This window comes from Erinaceus europaeus, chromosome 18 (assembly GCF_950295315.1).
Source record: "Erinaceus europaeus chromosome 18, mEriEur2.1, whole genome shotgun sequence".
In the NCBI taxonomy this organism is placed as follows: Eukaryota; Metazoa; Chordata; class Mammalia; order Eulipotyphla; family Erinaceidae; genus Erinaceus; species Erinaceus europaeus.
In genome coordinates, this window is record NC_080179.1 from 21,734,461 (window position 1) to 21,750,188 (window position 15,728).

Here is a 15,728-nt window from a genome sequence, read left to right on the forward strand (position 1 = left end):
TGGGTAGTGGTTTCTTTTGCTGTGAAGAAGCTTTTTAATTTGATGTAGTCCCATAGGTTTATACTTGCCTTAGTCTTCTTTGTAATTGGATTCGTTTCATTCAAAAAGTTCTGCCATTCGGAAAAAAGTTCTGCCAATATTTTCCTCTAAGTATCTGATAGTTTCTGGTCTAACATCCAAGTCCTTGATCCACTTGGAATTTACTTTTGTATTCGGTGAAATAAAGTGATTCAGTTTCATTCTTCTGCATGTTTCAACCCATTGTTTCCAACACCATTTGTTGAAGAGACTCTACTTTCCCCATGTAATAGTCTGGGCACCTTTGTCAAAGATTAGATGTCCATAGGTGTGGGGCCTCATTTCTGGGCTCTCAATTCTATTCCACTGGTCAGTGTGTCTGTTCATGTTCCATTACCAAGCAGTTTTGACGACAATGGCCCTATAATACAGTTTGAGATCTGGGAGTGTGATGCCTCCGGTTCTGTTCTTTTTTCTCAAGATTGTTTTGGCAATTCTAGGTCTTTTCTGGTTCCAGATAAACATTTGTAGCATTTTTTCTATTCTCCTAAAAGATGTGCTTGGGATCTTGATGGGGATAGCATTAAACTTGTAGATGGCTCTGGGTAATATATTCATTTTGATGATGTTAATTCTTCCAACCCATGAACATGGAATATCTTTCCACTTCTTTGTGTCTTTTTCAATTTCTTTGAGTAGTGACTCATAATTTTCAGTATACAAGTCTTTCACTTCTTTGGTTAGGTTTACTCCTAGATATTTTATTGTTTTTGTTGCTATAGAAAAAGGAACTGATTTCTGGATTTCATTTTCTTCTAACTTAGTGTTTGCATAGAGGAATGCCACTGACTTTTGAATGTTAATTTTGTAGCCTGACACCTTACTGTATTGCCTGATGATTTCCAAAAGCTTCTTGCTGGATTCCTTAGGTTTTTCCATGTATACTATCATGTCATCTGCAAATAAGGAGAGTTTGACTTCTTCTCTTCCAATCTGTATGCCTTTAATTCTTTGCTCCTGCCTGATTGCTATGACAAGAACTTCCAACACTATGTTGAATAGTAATGGTGATAGTGGGCAGCCTTGTCTAGTACCTGATCTGAGGGGAAATGCTTCCAGTTTTTCACCATTGAGTATGATGTTGGCTGTAGGTTTGCTATATATAGACTCCACTATCTTCAGGAATTTTCCATCTATTCCCATTTTTTCTAGTGTTTTGATCATAAAGGGATGTTGTATTTTGTCAAAGGCTTTCTCTGCATCTATTGATATGACCATGTGGTTTTTGGTCTTGCTTTTGTTGATGTGGTGGATCACATTGATTGATTTACGTATATTAAACCAACCTTGCATGCCTGGGATAAACCCCACTTGGTCATGATGAACAATCTTTTTGATATACTGCTGTATCCGGTTGGCTAGACTTTTGTTCAATATTTTCGCATCTATGTTCATCAGAGATATTGGTCTATAGTTTTCTTTTTTGGTTGTGTCCCTGTCTGCTTTTGGTATCAGGGTGATGTTGGCTTCATAGAAGCTGGCAGGGAGTATTCCAGTGTCTTCAATCTTCTGGAAGACTTTTAAAAGTAGAGGTATTAGTTCTTCTTTGAAAGTTTTGTAGAATTCATTTGTAAAACCATCTGGTCCAGGACTTTTATTTTTGGGAAGATTTTTGATAACTGTTTCAATTTCATTAGCTGTGATGGGCCTGTTCATGTTATCCACTTCCTCTTGACTTAGTTTTGGAAGTTGGTAGGTATCTAGGAAATCATTCATTTCTTCCAGGTTCTCTAGCTTGGTGGCATATAGTTGTTCATAGAAGCCTCGCATGATATGTTGAATTTCTGCAGTGTCTGTTGTGATTTCTCCTCTTTCATTTACTATCCGATTTATTTGGGTCTTCTCCCTTTTTTGTTTTGTGAGTCTGGCTAAAGGTTTGTCGATTTTGTTTACTCTTTCGAAGAACCAACATTTACTTTCATTGATCTTTTGTATGGTTTTCCTATTCTCAATGTTATTTATTTCTGCCCTAACTTTAGTAATTTCTGTCCTTCTGGTTGCTTTAGGATTCCTTTGTTGTTGTTGTTCTAGGTCTTTGAGATGTGCAATCAGGCTGTTTATTTGTGCCTTTTCTTGTTTCCTAATGTGTGCTTGTATAGCTATGAACTTCCCTCTTAGGACTGCTTTAGCTGTGTCCCAAATATTTTGATAGCTTGTGTCTTCATTTTCATTGAACTCTCGAAACATTTTGATTTCTTCCTTGATTTCCTCTTTGACCCAGAAGTTGTTAAGAAGTGTACTGTTGAGCTTCCACATTTTGGGACTGTTACTAATCTTTTGTTGATTGTTAAGTGTTAGTTTAATTCCACTGTGGTCTGAGAAGATGCTTGGGATGATTTCAGTGCTCTTGAATAGGCTGATGCTGTCTTTGTGGCCTAACATATGGTCTATCCTTGAGAATGATCCATGTGGATTTGAGTAAAATGTGTATTCCAGTTTCTTGGGATGAATGACTCTGAAAATGTCTAATAGTTCTAGTTTATCTATTTCTTCATTTAGCTCCCTTATGTCTTTACTGATTTTCTTCCTGGATGATCTGCCAAGTTGAGATAGTGGGGTGTTGAAGTCCCCTACTATGATTGTGTTACTGTTAATATATTGCTGTAGCTCTTTCAGTAGAAGTTTGATGTATTTAGATGGCTTCTCATTGGGTGCATAGATATTAATAATTGTTAAGTCCTCTTGATTGACTGATCCTCTGAGCATTAAGTAGTGTCCATTCCTATCTTTTTTATTCTTATCTATTTTAAAGTCTATCATGTTAGATATGAGAATAGCTGTTCCTGCCCTTTTTTGTGGGCCATTGGCTTGTATGATAGTTTTCCATCCTTTCACTTTAAGTCTGTGTTTGTCTTGTTGCGTTAGGTGAGTTTCTTGTAGACAACATATTGTTGGGTTGTGTTTTCTGATCCATCTTCCTACTCTGTGTCTTTTAATAGGTGAATTCAGGTCATTGACATTTATTGATATCAGACATGGAAGATATTTTAATGCCATTCTTGTAGAGTTTTAGAGTGTTTTGATATATGTCCTATTTGTGGTGGTCTGGTTGTTTATAGGAGACTTTTCAGAACTTCTTTCAGGGCAGGCTTGGTGATAGTTGGTTCCTTCAACTGTTGCTTCTCTGAGAAGGTTTTGATGCCTCCATCTAGTCTGAATGACAGTCTAGCAGGATATAGTATTCTTGGCTGAAAGCCTTTCTCATTGAGCACTCAATAGATATCTTGCCATTCTCTTCTGGCCTGTAGTGTTTGTATGGAGAAGTCTGCTGCTAATCTTATGGGTTTTCCTTTGTAGGTGACTCTTTGTTTTTCTCTTGCAGCCTTGAGGATCCTTTCTTTATCCTTATTCCTTTCCATTCTAAGTATGACATGTCTTGGTGTCTTTAGGTCTGGGTTAATTCTGTTTGGGACCCTCTGGGCTTCTTGAATCTTTATGTCTTTGGTGTTGTCTAGACTAGAGAAATTTTCAGCTATTATGGCCTGGAGAATGCTTTCTTCCTCTCCTTCTCTTTCTTCCTCTGGTAAGCCAATAATGCGTATATTGTTTCTTTTGAAGTCATCCCATAGGACTCTGTTGTTGTTTTCAGCATCTCTTAATGTCTTTTTGAGATCTCTTACTTCTTTTTTTAGTTGTCTCTAATTCATCCTCACTCTTGCTAATTCTGTCTTCAGCCTCATAGATTCTATTCTCTCTGCCCTCTACTGCTTTCTGGAGTTCATCTATTTTGTTGCCCTGCTCTGATACTGTTTTAGCTTGTTCAGCTAGTTGCCTTTTAAGCTCAGCGATTTCAGCTTTCAGCTCTCTAATAACCATGAGATAATTAGAATTTTCTTCCATATTCTCATTTGTTGTTCCTGCATTTCTGATTACAATTTTTTCAAATTCTTTACTCAGTCCTGTTATTATTTCCTTAGCTAATGTTTGGATGTTGAACTCGTTGTTTTGTGCTTCATCCTCTGGAGGACTTTTAGCTGGACTCTTGTCCTGGTTCGAGTCTCCAATATTTTTTCTTGTTGTTTTAACCATTTTATATATTATGTTATGAGTTCCCTTTATCAGTACTTTTCAAATTATTGATCACTATTGCCTGGATTGACTTGTGTCTAAGTAATTTAATTAAAGGGTTTACCGTGGTGGAAGTTAACAGTTTTTTCAATCCCTGAGTTGGAGCTCAGTGGTGTAAAAGCCTCTTTTTTTTCTTCCCTGTAGGCTATGGGTGCCTGAGGGCTTTTAAACTATCAATAGGCTTCTTTGCTTAATCACTGACTCCTGACCAAGAGATAAAGCAGAGTGTGGCAGAGATAATCCAGTGGTTATGCAAAGAGACTTTCACAGCCCTTCAGCTATGCCACCGAGGTATAGGTCTTCTCCTGAGTTTCCCAGTTAGATCTCTGTCCCCTGGTGTCCCTCCCTGTTGCTGCTCCAGATTCTGAGGGTAGTAGCAATGGAGACTCAGACTTGCACTTGGTGAGTCTCTGGGGAGTCCTTTACTCTCTTCAGCTGTCCCCTTGTTGTGGAGCAGACTGGAGGTGGTGTCTCCACTGATAAACTGTTGAACTGTTAGCAGTCACTTAATCTCTCCTTAGGCCCCTCTCTCCTCTCTGTCACCAGCCACGCGTGTTTGTACTCACGGGTGATTTACTGGGTTCCTGTGGTCATTCTAGTCCTGTCTTGTTTCGGTCCGGGTGGTCTCCTTTGGTATTCCTAGTTGATCCGGGAGAGGAGAGGAGAAGAGAGAAAGCAATCTGCTGCTCGTAGCTCTGCATAACGTTCTTACCTCCATCTTAGTTCCTTTTACACTATGTACCAGGACCTCAATGCCCTCTCCACCCCCTCCCTTCCTTTCTTCCTCAGAGTCCTTTTCTTGGGTTATGCACACATGGTGCAAAGCGCAAGGACCAGTGTAAAGATCCCAGTTCGAGCCCTTGGCTCCCCACCTGTGGGGGTGAGGTGGGGTGGAGGTTGCCTCATAAGTGGTGAAGCAGGTCTGCAGCTGTCTGTCTTTCTCTCCTCCTGTCTCTATCTCCCCTCTTCTCTTGATTTCTCTCTGTCCCATCCAACTACAACAGCAGTGACAACAGTAATAATAATGACAACAACGAGGGTAACAACAAGGGCAACAAAATGGGAAAAAATGGCCTCCAGGAGCAGTGGAGGCACCGAGTCCCAGCAATAACCCTGGAAGCAAAAATAAATAAATAAAAAAGAGAGCGAACTCTGTCATAAGTGCTCCCTGCCTTTTATTTACTTATTATTATTATTTTTTCTCATCTTATGACCGGTGAGAAGAATTCCTAGGGAATTTTGTAGCTTAGGGATGAAAAGTAACTGGTAAAATGGTGTCTGACTTAAGACTGAAGTATCAAAGTCAGCAATGTGGGGTTGGGGAGACAGCATAATGGTTACACAAAAAACTCTCATGCCTGAGACTCTGAGGTCCCAGGTTTAATCCCTAGCACCACCACAATCCAGAGCTAAACAGTGCTCTGGTCTGTTTGTCTGTCTTTTTCTCTCTGTACCTCTGCTTCTCATTATAAATAAGTATATATACTAAAAAAAAGAGGAAAGAAAGAAGAAAAAGGAGTGTGGGCCATTTAGCTGATGCCAGGTGGAAGTCAAGGATTCTTGTACGCTTCCATGGTCACTGGGAGAACCAGCAGGTGTTTTAAGTTTTGTCCAAGCTGGAATCCACAAAAAAGAATGACCTATGAAAAAACTGAGGTGGTCCGGGAGGTGGCGCAGTGGTAAAGCTTTGGACTCTCAAGCATGAGGCCCTGAGTTCGATCCCCGGCAGCACATGTGCCAGAGTGATGTCTGGTTCTCTCTCTCTCCTCCTGTCTTTTTCACAAATAAATAAAACCTTTAAAAAAAAAAAAAAAGCTGAGATAGAACAGGTAGGCAGAGGAAAGGTTGTCCACCAGAACTAGAAAAGAAATAAATGTTCCTAGAGGCATTCTCTCTCTCTCTTCTCTCTCTCTCTCTCTTTTTTTACACCAGAGAACTGCTCTGGTTTCTGGTGGTGCAGGGGATTGAACCTGGGACCTCAGACTTGAGAGTCTGTTTGCATAACCATTATGCTGTCTCCCTCACTCTCTTTCTTTCAATTTTTTTTTTTTATTGCCACAAAGGTTACCGTTGGGACTTGGTGCCAGCACCAGGGATCCTCTACTCACAATGACCATTTTTTCTTTTTCTTTTTTTTTTTTTTATAGTGACAGAAATTGAGAAGAGAGTGTTGGAGAAGTTACCACTCAGAAAACAGGAGTGGTTACAGGAGGTGTGGCTTAGAAAGGTGGAAGCGGGAGCTTTGGTTTTAAAAAGCTGGACCTTTGAGCTTGCTCTCTCTGAGGGGATCACCATCTAAATATTTGCTTCCTCTCTCTCATGCCTAAATCTTTTTTTTTCCTAAATAAAAGTTTAAGATGCCTGAATAATCATGCTCTCTCTTCAATTCCTTGCTGAGAATATTCGTGATGGACTTTATAATATTGGGGAAACAAATATTGCCTTTCATTTCCCCTTAGTCATAATCCAGAGAGAGAGAGAGAGAGAGAAAGAGAGGGACTCTTACATGGTAATCTGGGGCAGAGAGAAAACAAGATCAAAGGTCCAGCTTTTTAAAACCAAAGCCCCACCTCTACCTTTTCTTTTCTTTTTTCTTTTCTTTTCTTCTCCTTTCCTTTCTTTTCTTTTCTTTTCTTCCTTCCTTTCTTTCTTTCTTTCTTTTGTACTTCAGCTACTTTAAACTTTATTTGGGAAAGCTGAGAACATTCACATGTTAGAGCATGAGAGAGTAAGAGGTGGGGGCTGGAGAAGAGGAAAAAAAAAAGCCAAGTTACTACTTACATGATGGTCTGGGCAGAGAGATACAGAGAGCATAGCAAACACATGATCTAACAGACAGAGAGCAGACAGAACGACCACCTCCACCTTTCTACACTAGCTCGGCACTCTAAAGTCTTTCTCTGCCCCGCTCCCCATCCCCCAGCAGTGAACTACCGGCTTCTGGTGACAACAGGCTTTGAGCTTGAAGCTCTGTTTGCCTCAGAGTCCATGGCAGAGCCACTACACACCTCCACCTTTCTAAGCCACACCTGTAACCACTCTTCCTTTCTTTTTTTTTTTTAATTAAAAAAAAATTATTTATTTATTTATTCCCTTTAGTTGCAGTACCCTTTCCCTCAGCAAGATGATAGAGTGGAAGAAAGAGAGACACCTACAACACTGCTTTGCTGCAGGTGGAAAATGGTGGCTGGAACCTGATTTCTTACAGATGGTAACATGTATGTTTTACTGGGTGTACCATCTTGCCCCCTAAAGAGGATTTCTGAAGTGACTCACTAAAGGGATTATAACTTAGAGGGACTATGAGGTAGAGCCAGTTTTAAATGTCTGTCAGAACAGATGACAAAGATCATTTTTCAACTGTCTGGTCAAGTAATAATTTTCCTGTTGGACTTTCTGTTCCTTTTCCCTTTCTTTTTTCCTCCTGTTTTGACTCTTGGAGAGTAAAACAAACAAACAAACAAACAAACAAACACAACTAGAAAGACAACAGGGAGCTGTGAAGACAACATAATGGGTATGCAAAAGACTTCCATGCCTCTGAGGCTCCAAAGACCCAGGTTCTATCCCCAGCACCACTATAAGCCAGAGCTGAGCAGTGCTATGATAGCTTTCTGTGTATACCTTTCTCTCTATCTCTCAAAAAATTACATATATATAGATAGATAGATAGAGAGAGAGAGAGAGAGAGAGAGAGAGAGAGAGACAACAGAAGAGAATGCATAGAAGCCTATGGTGGGAGGTGGTGGTGGTGCGAAGTAACTAACTTGGGAGGGTTCCTGCTTTTTTGTAAGTGCAAGTACAACCCTGGCCTAGAAAGGGAGAACAGAATCCTGTTCCTTCCTTTGGCTGATGTACTACCAAAGACCAGAGAGATCTGGGAGTCGGGATAGCACAGTGGGTTAAGCACCCATGGTGCAAAGTGCAAGGACGAGTGCAAGAATCCTGGTTCGAGCCCCCGGCTCCCCACCTGCAGGGGAGTTGCTTCACAGGCGGTGAAGCAGGTCTGCAGGTGTCTATCTTTCTCTCCCCCTCTCTGTCTTCCCCTCCTCTCTCCATTTCTCTCTGTCCTATCTAACAACGTCAACATGAGTAACAACATTCGACATGAATAACAACAACAATAATAACTACAACAACAATGATAAACAACAAGGGCAACAAAAGGGAAAATAAGTAAATAAATATAAAAAATTAAAAAAAGAATAGAGATTTAATTGTTAAATCAAATTCAATGCATTTGTCAATGCTTGGACTTGCAGAGTTTTCATTTCCTGATTTGAGTCTTTGTTTGCAATTGGATGTGACAATTAGAATTTTTCTTTTATTTTTCCATTAATTAATTAATTAACTCACTTTTCATGAAAGAGAGTTATGGAGAGAAAAAGACCAGCGCCCTGCTCAGTTCTGGTTTATGGTGGTGATGCGGACAGAATGTGGGGCCTTAGAGCCTCATGAATGAAAGTCTTTTGCACAATCACTATGCTGTCTTTTTAGCCCTGGGGCTCTTTATTTTCTATAAATTACCACAAATGTTCAGGACTTGCTTTGCCTCAATTTCATCCAGGGTAAAAAAGAAGGGCTCAAAGAAGCAGGCTTTTTGTTTTTTTCTTTTTTATCAGACTCTGCTTGTATTTGAATTTCCTTCTTTTCCCCAAGCCATGAAGGTTTTTTTTTTTTTATTCTTTTCATAGGGGTAAAAAGATGCCCTTACTTCTTTGATAGTCCTGTTGCAATGGTTAATATATAATTCTATGCTTAATCCTTAGGCTTTAGCTGAAATCTTGTAAGTCAAATCCTCTTACAATTAAAAAAACAAAAACTCATTGTATTTTTCAGGTACTAGTAATTCAATCCCCTTGCTTTAACTTTCAGATTGCTGTGTCTTCTGTAAGTTAAAGAAACAACTCACTTAGTTTGTTTATTTTAGGTAGGCGACCTGAAGGAAATTAGAAATTACTAGGAATTACGAGGCCAAAACTACATCAGTTTAATGTTTAAAAATCTGTGTGTCTTACACTAATATTAAATGGCCTATTTTTTGTTTCTTTCTTTCTTTTTTTTTTTTTTTTGCCTCCAAGGTTATCTCTGGGGCTCGGTGCCAGCACTATGAATCCACTGCTTCTTGAAAGATAGTGAGGGGTAGAGAAAATAAGATACCTGCAGACCTGCTTCACTTCTTGCAAAGTGATCCCCTGCAGTTAGGGAGCTGGGGGCTCGAACCGGGGCCCTTGTGCGGGTCCTTACACTTCATAGGATGTGTGCTCAAATCAGTGCACTACTGCTCGGCCCCTCACTGGTCTCTCATTGACTTACAACGTAGTAGGGAAGTTGAGATGATCTCAGATGAAACTGAGTTACAATAGGTAGAGAAATACCAGTTGATTCCATTTTATCAATTGTGGAAATACCAGAGAGGAAATACTTACTTTGTGCACTTGTGAGATATCAGATGTTTGAGCAAAAGGAAATGAAATAAAATAACTTAATCAAAGTCAAGTGGTGCTAGAGGGAGCTCTTTACTGTTGATCAAAATGCCAGTGCTGAATGTTCATGTAGACTTGAAACTTATGTCTAAGAGTTATTATTATCTCAATTATAGTATTGGGAGTTCTTTTTCCACAGATCTTATTTTTGTTAAAAAAGAAAGAGAAAGAAAAGAAGGAAGGAAGGAAAGAAGGGAGGGAGGGAGGGAGGGAGGGAGGGAGGAAGGGAAATTTAGCTGTAAGTAGAGTAATGTCCCAAATAAACAGTTTTGGGCAATAGCTACTTAAGGAACATGGAATAAAATACATGAGTCAGTCGTCATTTTGGAAACAAGTTGATATGTTATTAGACATATGTTTTTACTAGTACTTTTAGACATACAGTGTCATATATATATGTGTATATATATATATATATATATATATTCATTTATTTTGGATACAGAGAAATTGTATGAGTGGAGGGGGACATAGATAGATAGATAGATAGATAGATAGATAGATAGTAGCTTCACTACTCATGAAGCTTCCCACACGGCAGATAGGAACCGGGAGTTTAAACGGGAGCCCTTGTCATTGTAACTCTACTGGATACACCACTGCCAGGCCCCATCATAGAGTGATATTTTAATGATATCATCAGGGAAAGTTTTTAAATAAGAAGTAGATTGCATTGGCAGATATAACTAAGGTGGGGAGCATCTCTGATGCTCTTTTGAGTGTAGGGTTCATTATCCATGGGGCCAGAATAAGGGATATATGATTTTCTTTTTTTTTTTTTTTTTTTGCCTCCAGGGTTATTGCTGGGGCTTAGTGCCTGCACCATGAATCCACTGCTCCTGGAGGTCATTTTTACCCCTCTTGTTGCCCTTGTTGTGGTTATTATTGTTATTGTTGATGTCGGTCGTTGTTAAATAGGACAGAGAGAAATGGAGAGAGGAGGGGAAGACAGAGAGGGGGAGAGAAAGACAGACACCAGCAGACCTGCTTCACCGCCTTGAAGGGACTTCCCTGCAGGTGGGGAGCCGGGGGCTCAAACTGGGATCTTTATGCTGGTTCTTGCGCTTTGCGCCACCTGTGCTTAACCTGCTGTGCTACCGCCCCACCCCCTGGGATATATGATTTTCAATTGTTGTATCTTTTACTCATTTACTTTAACTTTGACAAAGCCTCACTTCTTGGAGATGTGAATCTTCTGGTAGTCTAGGAATCTGAATTTAACCATCTATAGGGGTTCACGTGCTACTTGTTTTGCAGACTGGTACAAATGGGTATGATGACTAGGCAAATGTGGATGCTGGTTACTATGCCATTGGGTATTCCAAAATACCCTGAATACCTGCTTGGAGCTCAAGATTAAGGCCATTGGGACAAATTTTCTCCATGGTCCCTTAGACAACCCATACAAGCAATAGGCTGCATCCACAACCAAGGAGGCTACTTTTGCAGCCATTGTATACCAGGCCTCACAGGGGGAAAAGCAGAATCAAGTTAATTGACTACAAGAAACTAGGAAAATCTTGTGGTCTGGGAGGTGGTTCAGTGGATAAAGTGTTGGACTCTGAAGCATGAAGTCCTGAGTTCAATCCCTGGCAGCACATGTACCAGAGTGATGTCTGGTTCTTTCTCTCTCTCCTCCTACTTTCTCATTAATAAATAAAATCTTTAAAAGAAAAAGAAAAAAAGAAAGAAACTAGGAAAGTCTTACTAGCTACATTCCTTGAAAGGTTTTTGATAATTTGTACCATTCTTTCAAATTACTTGTCTAGACAAGTCTGAATCAGTTATCTATCAAGTCCTTAGTCTCAACTTGATATAAATATAAAATTTTTATAGGTAATTTGTGCTTCATTGAAAAATTATAGACAAAACCTAAAAAAAAATAAAATAAAAAGAAAGAAAAATTATTCAGGGTGTGTGTGTTTGTGGAAGATAGCATAATAGTTATGCAGAGAAAATCTATCATGTCAAAGCTGAGCAGTGCTCTGGAAAATAAAAGAAAGAAAAAAGAAAAATTTGGGGCCAAATGGTGGTACACCTGGTTAGGTGCACACACTACAGTGCACAAGGACCCAGGTTCAAGTCCCTGGTCCCCACCTGCAGCGGGAAAGCTTCACAAGTGATGTCTCTCTCTCTCTCTCTATCTCCCCCTCTCTCTCATTTGTCTCTGACTCTACTCATTAATAAATCTTCTTTATAGATTCATAAACTCTGTTTTGCTTAGTAAAGGTTCAACTGAATACCTACCTTCACTATAGAAGGAAGCTTTTTTGCTCCCAGTCATACATTTATTTGAACATTTCTTTTCTTCATGTAAATTGTGCTTTTTTTTTTTTTTTGGATTGGTGGTAACACTGCCTCTGTTTTCTCAGTGAGTTAAATGAGATATTTACAATTTGTTCATTTTCATATCAGTATGAGTCATAATTCCACTTCCCCCTGCAATTATCTTCTAATAGTGTGTTGTTTTGACAAATATTAGTGCCTGCAAGTCTCTCTGCTACAAACTAATAACATGGAACTGTGATTATGAAAGCAGAGGTTTTTTTTTTTTTTAATAAACTACAAATTTTTAATTCTAAATGGGGGGTGGGGAGAGAGAGGGAATGAGGTGAGAGATACAGAGAGAGAAAGGTGAGGCACTGGGACCTGGGTGATATGGCAAAGCAGCACTCTATCAGGTGAACGACTTGCTCCCTGAACTATGAGTTTTTAATAAAAATGTGTCGTTCAGTGGTCCGGCAGGTGGCGTAGTGATAAAACTTTGGACTCTCAAGCATGAGGTCCCAAGTTCGATCCCCGGCAGCACATATGCCAGAGTGATGTCTGGTTCTTTCTCTCTCCTCCTATCTTTCTCATAAATAAAATCTTTTAAAAAAAAGAAGACTAAAAAAAATGTGTTGTTCATTTCCCTTGGAAATTGGTAGTTTTGGTAATTATTATGCTACCTGTTTGCTATTTATGGGCAACTGATAGAAAAGCAAAGACCTGGAGCAAGTGAGTTCTTGGGTTTTTTTTTTAAAGATTCATTTTATTTTATTTATTTAATATTTTTATTTATTTATTATTATGCAGAGACAGAGAGAAATTGAGGAGGGAGAAGGAGCTAGAGATAGAGGCAGAGAGATACCTGCAGCCCTGCTTCACCGCTTGTGAAGCTTTCCCCCTGCAGGTGGAGACCAGGGACTTGAACCAGGGGCTTGAACCTGGGTCCTTGTGCACAGTAATACGTGCACTCTCTCAGGTACACCAACACTTGGCCTGTGAATTCTTATTGATGACTGAAAAATGACTGTGGGATCACTCAGCAAATCCTTCTGCTTACCCTCCCGTTACTGAGTCAGAGGACTATAGAAACACAAGAGAACTTGTGGTCTGGGAGGTGGTGCAGTGATAGGGCTTTGAACTCTCAAGCATGAGGTCCTGAGTTTGATCCCCAGCAGCACATGTGCCAGAGTGATGTCTGGTTCTTTCTCTCCTCCTATCTTTCTCATTAATAAATAAATAAAATCTTAAAAACAAAAAACAAAAAACAAGAGAACCAAAATATTGCTATCAACTTCACAACAGACAAGGCCACAGATACCTCCCTGTACTCAAGAACATCACCAGTAAGCACTCTTTAGAGTGCTTAAAGCCAGTATCTGTATTTAGCTAGCAGACTTTTTGTGGTGACCCCAGCAGGAGTTTGGGACTATTAGCATACAAATGACTATTAGCATACAAATGTCACCCTGAGGAGGTGCTTGAGAGAAGGGAGTGTATGAAAGCAAGGGACTTGGAGCACGTGAGCTCTTTGGCTGGCTGCTGCTGCTGCTTCTGGTCAGAAGCTTCTTCTGGTCAGGTATCTGCCATGGCTGCTTCTCCTGGGAACTGAACACGTGTGACTCTGCTAAACTTTTAGACCCCTCTACAGCCATGAGCAACCTTTACCAGAGCTTATAATTGTTTATCTTATGGGACTAAACTTTGATAACCATATTCAGACTTTATAGACCTAGCGTACACTTAACCCTTGATGAGAATTGCTTATTTTGCCTTTTACCTGTTTCACCCTAATAAACCGTGCATTGATTAAACCAGTTCCCAGCTCCCGCTGTGAATCCTTCTATATGCTCCACAAGCAGCCCCAACCCCCAATCCTCTTTTTAAGTTAATTTACAACGACTTTTGATGCTTTTTGATGGCATATATATATATATTCAATATTGTTATAGCAGCAAGTCATGAAAAAGGTCTTTCACAGGTTAGTGCCCTTTGACCTTGTCAACACTGAGGGGAATTTGTGTGCAAACCAAGTTTTGTCATCTTTGAAGTTTGACGTTTTGAATAGACTCTGGCTGTTTAGCTATTGCACTGATACTGATTAGTTCTGATTTCTACTCTTAGACTCTCTTAGCAACTTGGTTATTGTACAAATGCTGTCAGGGTCTTAAGCTACTGCAAATATAGTACAACACTTGACTTTACCACTTCTGATGCAGAAGAAAATGCAAATCAAAAGGAAAGACAATTAACATGTTGAAGTATAAGCACACTCTAAGGCAGTATATTTTGCCCATCTGTCCATTTTCATTGACTCCTTTTGCCTCAGCCAAATTCTATTTTTGATACTTGGTCAGTTCCTCATTAGGAAGAGAGGAAGTTTTCTTTTTAAAATACTTATTGAGGGAGGGAGAGAGAGATTAGAGGGGGCCACGTGGTAGCACACACAGTTAAGCGCACGTAGTATGAAGCACAAGGACCAGCCAAGGATCCTGGTTTGAGCCCCCAGCTCCCCACCTGCAGGGGGGTCACTTCGAAAACAGTAAAGCAGGTAGGTCTGCAGGTGTCTATCTTTCTCTCCCCTCTCTATCTTCCTCTGTCCTCTCAATTTCTCTTTGTCCTATACAATAGAATGGAGAAAATGGCTAACAGTAGCAGTAGATTTGTAGTGCTGGCACTGAGCCCCAGCAATAACCTTAGAGGAAAGAGAGGGAGAGGGAGACTAGAGGATTACTTGTTAGGGCCTTACAAACTACAAAGCATGCACCCCATCTGCTAAGTTACCCAGCTGGCTTAGCAAAGGAGAAAGTGTTGTGTCTAAGTGTTATAGGGAAACCACATATCCCCTAAATTAAGGCTTTTCCTTATATTAGTGTGAACATCTAAGTAATTACTGAGTCAAGGTACATACACAAACAGGAGAATGCCTCTGAGGATGCCAAGGTGTGCTTCATTTAGTAAGTCTAGATGCAAGAGAGACTTCTGCAGCCCTGCTTTTCCAGTCACGAAGCTCTCCCCTCGCAGGTGGGGGACTGGAGCCTTGAGCCCTGGCCCTTGCACAAGGTGACCTGCACACTTACCTGGCAGGCCACTGCCTAGCCCATGTCATTTTGTTCTTATGGTCTGAGATTTTGCTTTTATTTGCTTGTTTGATTGTCTTATATTTTGATCTTCCACGTAGGAGTGAAAATATACAGTACTTGTCTTTTACTATCTAACTTCATTTAGCATAATACTCTCAAGTTCTGCCCATGTTGAAACAGGTAAGATTTAATTTTTTTTTTTAGCAGAGCAATATATTCCAATATATATATGCCACATTTTTTTTTCTTCAGATCACTTTATTGGGGATAGGCTCACTTTTGAGACTATTGTCACAGAGGCTCAGTGTCACATCTCTCCATGAGAGGTGTCATAATCCCACATTCTTGCCTGTCCCTTTACTAGGGGACAGTGCATATACTACAGTTTTTTTTTTTCATTTATTCACTCATCAATTGGTGTTTAGATAATTTCCAAACCTTTTGGCTATTATGAATAATGCTGAAATAAACTTGGGGATACACATATCTCTGGAAATTAGTGTTTTCTTATTTTGTGTATAATCACTCAGAAGTGGAATAGTTGAATCATACTGTATTTCTCATTAATTAATTAATTTTAATGTGCTCAGCTCTGGATTACAGTGGGGAGGGAGATTGAAACTGGGACTTTGGACTTTGGAATTTCAAGCACGAGAGTCTCTTTGCATAAAAATTATGCTATCTACTCCTGTCTTTAGCTTTATTTATTTATTTATTTATTTGTTGGACAAATGTACTTTATTTATTT

General features: G+C 39.7%; 1 non-coding gene across 1 annotated transcript; it reads right to left on the minus strand.

Moving 5' to 3' along the window:
- Positions 1-11,005: 11,005 nt before the first annotated feature.
- LOC132534530 (small nucleolar RNA SNORA70) lies at positions 11,006-11,137 on the minus strand. Its single transcript, XR_009546232.1, has one exon. It is a non-coding gene; the product is annotated as a small nucleolar RNA SNORA70 (small nucleolar RNA).
- Between the last annotated feature and the right edge of the window lie 4,591 nt (positions 11,138-15,728).